This window comes from Epinephelus lanceolatus, chromosome 8 (genome assembly GCF_041903045.1).
Source record: "Epinephelus lanceolatus isolate andai-2023 chromosome 8, ASM4190304v1, whole genome shotgun sequence".
In the NCBI taxonomy this organism is placed as follows: Eukaryota; Metazoa; Chordata; class Actinopteri; order Perciformes; family Serranidae; genus Epinephelus; species Epinephelus lanceolatus.
In genome coordinates this window covers 21306272-21312271 of record NC_135741.1, presented here as the reverse complement: position 1 = coordinate 21312271, position 6000 = coordinate 21306272, and positions in this window count along the sequence as shown.

The window sequence follows — 6000 nt, the reverse complement described above, 5'->3', positions numbered from 1 at the left end:
CAGAAAGGTCGCAGTGGTATGATGCGCTGCCGGATGGTTTGAAATGTCGCCAGTTTCAAACTGACTCCGTCTGGCAGCGCATCATACCACTGCCAGCTTTTGGCGCTGGTGTCCGACGCCAAAATCACTGACCAGGCGTCTGTATTTGATGACTAGTTGGTTTGGTTAGGTACGGTTTAGGCAAGGAGAGTGGGATTGGTTAGGGTTAGGATAAGAAGGTCACCTTAAGCCAATCAGAGGCAGAGTAGGGCGGGTCATGCCTTTGCAAACTGAAGAAATGTAAATTCAACTCCTGCCTCTCAAGCTTGTGGGAGAACAACTTGAAAACGCCAAGCCTCAATAGCCCTTTGTAGAGCGAGTGTTTAGTTTGTCCATTCTGGGCAACTGTAGAAACATGGCGGTACAACATGGCAGACTTGCTACGTATGCAGATATAAATGGCTCATTCTAAAGGTAACAATAATTCTTATTTTCTGATGATTATACACCAAAGAATACTTATTATGTTACAATAAATTTCTGCCACTATATCCCTCCTATATCTTACACGCTGGAGCTTTAAATAAAACTTTGGCTGTTAATCAGTGTAATAAAACCTTTTTTTTTTATTTCCTCAATGGAGATTTTGCAACGTGACATGCAAAGTTTTAATCAGACGGCAGTATTACACTCTTCATCACTCTCACAAATAGATACAGTAGTAGAGCTGTCAGGGGGCTCCCAAAATTAATTGCACCCTTGTGCGGTTGGCTATGACCACCCTGGCTTGCCTTGGCGGACGGCCTGGTGAATGTCACCTTCTACAGCCACTGAGTGTGTGCATGAGTTTGGGTGTTTATGTGTGTGTGTCTCTCTCTCTTTCTGCCCTGCATGTATAAGCAGTCCATGGTGAGTCATGCTGGGGAGAGGTGGGAACGTCTGGCTGCAGCTGCCGGACATGAGGAAGGGATGTTTTAACTGCAGCATGGAGAGGAGGCAAATGAGTGTTAGTGCCTGGGAGTTTTAGAGGTGAAAAGAAAGTCACTTTATAGCATAATTGCTAACTTAGAGGCAAAGACAGAGGCCTTACTTGAAATGGGAAATGGTTTGTCATATTCTGTGCATATGACTTTGGCCTAGGTGTACACACACCAGCAGAGGGCAGCACAGGGTAACATTTGTGACAGTCACACCAAAAAGTAGGGAGTTACTTGAAGTTAAGATGAAATCAGCCACTTGTCTTTCACAGATAACCTTTTCCTGCCTTCTAAAAGGTCATATAATATGGTGCCTTATTAATTTTACAATACATTCACCAGCTCTCTCACATTTTGCTCTGATGAAATGAAATGATGAGACACATTTTATCATCAGCGTTCTTTAGCTTTTAGGAGCTCATTGCTCCGTAGCTTTTCTCTGCAGCCTGCTGCACTTTTTGCCAATTAGTTTTACTCCTCTGAGCATCAGTCTTGGCCTGCAACCTCTACAGTACCAGTGTCTCCCAGGAGGAGCCACATGGCAGAGTGGAGTCACGGGGGGGGGGGGGGGGGGTGTCATACAGGGACAGTTAATGGCAGTCAGGCTGGTGCAGTATGTCTCTGTGCAGCAGCAGGTACAGGGACCCCCCCACCCCAGGGAGCTGAGTAACATTGTGACTGTGTCCCGACTGAGCTACTGCAAAGTCACACACCTGCATTACTGTGATGGCACACCGCAGAGTTTGGACCTTCTGTCTCTTTATATTTCACATATTTGTGTGACGGAAAATGTAGGTGCAGTTTCCTTTCCCCTGTTAGAGGGAGAGGGAAAACAGCAGGAGGAGAGCAAGGGAGACGGGCAGAGAGAGTGAAAATCTGTATGCAAGACTGATAGGGACACTGATGCAAGATTCTGAGTGTGTGTGTGTAATGTTTACTTGTTCGATGCCAACTCCGGTGTCCAATTTATCCCATTAATTTAGACAGGAAATCATGTCCACCGTCTGGCGGCCATTTTCGATGAGTTATGGCTGCTCGTCCGAGCGAGCTGCTGTGATGAAAGGCAACTTTGCTGGGAAAAGCGCACCAAGAAACAAGAGAGTAAATACACAGAATAACAGCCCACTTGTGCACACACACACAAACACACACACACATATATACAGTACAGTGACAGGGTGATTTAGTGGCTTTTAATCATTCCTAAATTGCCTGTCTTTCTCTCTCTCACAGCAGCACTTGATTACACACACCGGTACCCTACGTGAAACAAGATCCTACTCCAGTCAGGCCCTGGGAGAAGCCCGGCTCAAGGTTTCGTGGGTGTTAAAGCTAGCATGCCTGGTAGTCCATTACACTGTTTGTAGTCTGACACGGCGAGTTGGAGGAAAGTGCAGAGTGAGCAGGTAGGGCGGCGGAACCCTAATAGATCTCTGTACTGTAAAGAGCAAGACCATGAAGACCAAGACTCCATCACTGCCATCAGTGGCGTGCGCTAAATCTCTGAATCCACTAAATCCACCTGCTCCACATTCGACTGCCTTTCCAAAGGATTTCTGAGAGGTACAGAGCCAGTGACTTGTGATTCTAAATCCCAGCACTCTGTAGTGCCAAGCTGATGTTTGAAACAGCCCGAGGGTAGAAAGCTTTGGTCAGAGCTGTGTCCTTATCTGACTGCTACCATTAATTCTACAAATGCAGTGTTTACAGAGCCATCATTTCACCTCTTCCACACTGTTATTGCAAGAGCTATTTAGGTAAAACCCCCAGCAGCTTAAAACAGCACATGGTATGGATGAATTAATCATAAAAATAATACCAACTTTTAAACAATCCATCATGTTGCATCCTGTATATCTAAATATATACATAACTATTTAACTTTTCTAAATTAAGTTTGTTTGGCGTGCTTGAAAAAAAATAAATCTCTCATCTTATTACATTAGGTCACCTGCAGGGGCTCCCACCTGTGACCCCTTGAAATGATGCTGTGTCAAGTTGCATGTCTACCTCCCTCTGCCTTGAAAGATTAGACGTCTGAAGGGGTCAAATCCATCAATAACTTAGAAATTTGCAAAGATTACAGGATATTTTGTGTAGCATAAATACATCATTTTTAATCATATTGCGATCGTGGATGAGAACCACTGCTCTAAATAAGTGAATGTAAACCAACGTGTGAACCAATCTAACAAGTTCAGCTCAAAATAGTGCATACAATATGTGTGTAGAGTCTGCTCAGGGCAGAATTAAGTAGTTATGGGCCTCGTCTAGCAAAAACAACATATGTGTTTTGGCTGCGGTTGCAGCTGTACACACCCAGGGCTTTTTAGGGTCGTGTTTGCAGATTGCTCTTTAATACTGAGGGCATTTTGGAACGTGTGAAAGCTGCTTGGAGATGAGAGTTTGTAATCTCTCAATCCATCTTTGGGTTATTTTGAAGAGCTTAGAGTTTTGCTGGTTCGTTGGACATGCGCCCGAGTTCAGGATGTGTGACCACTGTCTGACTGACTAGTAGGGCAGAGATTAGCACAGATACACACGCACACACACACACACACACACACACACACACACACAGAGTGAAATCCCAATTACACAGGCACACAGGCAGATGCACAAAATAAACTGCACAGTCATACTCCGACATCTTAAGCTCATATGAGGATCTGCAAGTGAGGCCAAAGTTTACACTGTCAGTGTTAAAAGCGACACTTTTAAGCGTAACTTTTACTGAACAGAAGCAACTGTGGTCCCAAGAGCTAATTACAATTACACTGTTCTCATGCACTGTTCATAAGTGTACCGACAAAAAGTAACGCCCCACAATTCATTATTTAGTAACTTTGGGATGACTGCGAACATGTGACCAATGCGCTGATGGGTTTAAAGAAGAAAGCAATATAAAGAGCAAAAATGCATGTAACACGAGGTGCACCACACTGCCTTTTTTTTTTTTAATTACTGCACCCTTTTATTGTTGCCAGGCAACCACCCCGCCACATCCTTACACTAACCTTTCTGTGTAATCAATCTACTGTTTTCTTTTCCACAGTCATTAGTAGCAAGTTCCTAAAATGTTCAGGCAGAGGGTACTTGCTATAGCTCTGGTTGAGGGTGAGTGGCTGTCAGCAAATAGTTGGGTAACTGACACCCTAAAAAAAGAGGGTGGATCATGGGGAGTACCACCAGTTGGTCCAGGAGCTTCTCCTCAATGATGGCCTTTTCCAGGCATATTTTACAATGACTCGGGGGCAGTTTGACAACCTGCTGTCTGTCGTCGGCCTGTATAGCTCTGGGTATCCAGATTATTTCCCAACTGTAAACTTGTTGTTGTGACCACCACAGAAACACTGCCCCTCAAATCATGCGATTGGACAATGGGAAAAAAGATGATGAAAAAAGAGATGACATGGGGCACTTTTCCTCCCTGGGTTGAAGTGTTTTCAACTCGAGGAGTTCAGAGTGGTTTGGCAAAAATGCCAGGTGCCTAGAACGTCGAAACGCGAGGCGTGTTGCAAAGCAAAAAACCGCCTCTAGCTGCTAAAACACTTTCAGTGTGAGCGGGGCCTAAGGAGGCAGGCTGGAGGCAGACCTAACCTACGTAACTTGCTTAAACCTGAAGATGCCCAACCATGTTTCTTTTCCTAAACCTAACCAAAGCAACTACGTTAAGTACGTAACGTCATTTGTGGGGCACTTATTCATTAGATATCATATGAGCCGTTGTATGAAGATGCATTGTTACGATATAGAACAGGCACCATAAGCTACCAGTCATACCAGTTCAAGTATTCTAGTTGCAGTTTCCTTCCAATGTTACATGGTCACAGTTAAAGGGAGATTTCACCAACAAAATGACCATTTGTAAATAAATAAGTCAGTCATTACCGTGAATTCAAGAACTTTACGTTTGTTGCATGCCTTCACAGAAAACGGCGAACATATACAGCTGTATTGTGCAGTTTAGTCCAGGTCTCATTTATCCAGTCGTATGCTCACGGCCAAAATACATAGGACACAAGCACAGTGCAACATGTGTACCTCAGCATGCCCACAGCTGAGTGTGTCAATTATAATCAACTGCAGCCTCTTCACTGATCACAGAAGCTGCGCTTGTGCCACACTTTGCTGCTCAACTTTATTTTTACGCTGGTGGTCTGTTTTTTTTTTCTCCAGGTGAATCTCCATGGCCCTCCAGCTGGTAAAAACTACAAAGAACTGTGTAAAAACTAGTACAATCTGTTTAAAAATTAATTTGTTCAGTAGTTATTACAGCCTGCACCTCCAAACACTGCAAAACCAGCTGCATTGTGACTTGTTAAAACTCAATACACACAGTGAAGCAGCAGGAACTACATGATGGGAAACCAGCTCCACCTACACGATATGTTGCATCCATGCCTCCATGTATTTTGGCTGTCACTTTGAAGAGTGTATAGGCAAGTTTTACTTTTAGTTCACTTCAGTTTTGCTTCAGCTTGTACATTGGTGTTTTGATATAGTTTTGCTGTTGTTAAAAGTGGCCCCCAATTAATCAGTAAATCAGGATGTTCACCAGTCTTTGTGGAGGCATGCAAGAAAAACGTTTTCTACATGAACTGAAGGTAACACAGCATGACTGATATACAAATGGTCGTTTTGTGGGTGAAATAGTCCTTTAATGCTGGCAACGCACATTATCTGTTTTATAACTTGGCTTCATTTTGGCGCTGCAGGAGATATTTTGAAATGTCAGCCCATGTGACCATATTTTTGGAGATTATCCGAGAGGCATCTTCCTCATATTGAAGGAATATGTCACCCAAATGCAACATCGTGCCTCTTTTATGTAATTTTAATGGGTTTTGGATGACAGTGGAAGTCTATGGCGCAGAGGGAGGGGCAGTTTGTGATTGTGGCTATACAGACAATACTTTCTAGTAGGATAATGGGATTTATTGATAATATTAAAAAGATACAACTTGAGTATTACCCTTTAAGGAATCTTGGAATTATTCGGACTTTGCCTCTGAAAGTCACATCAATGACATATCTAGGGCAT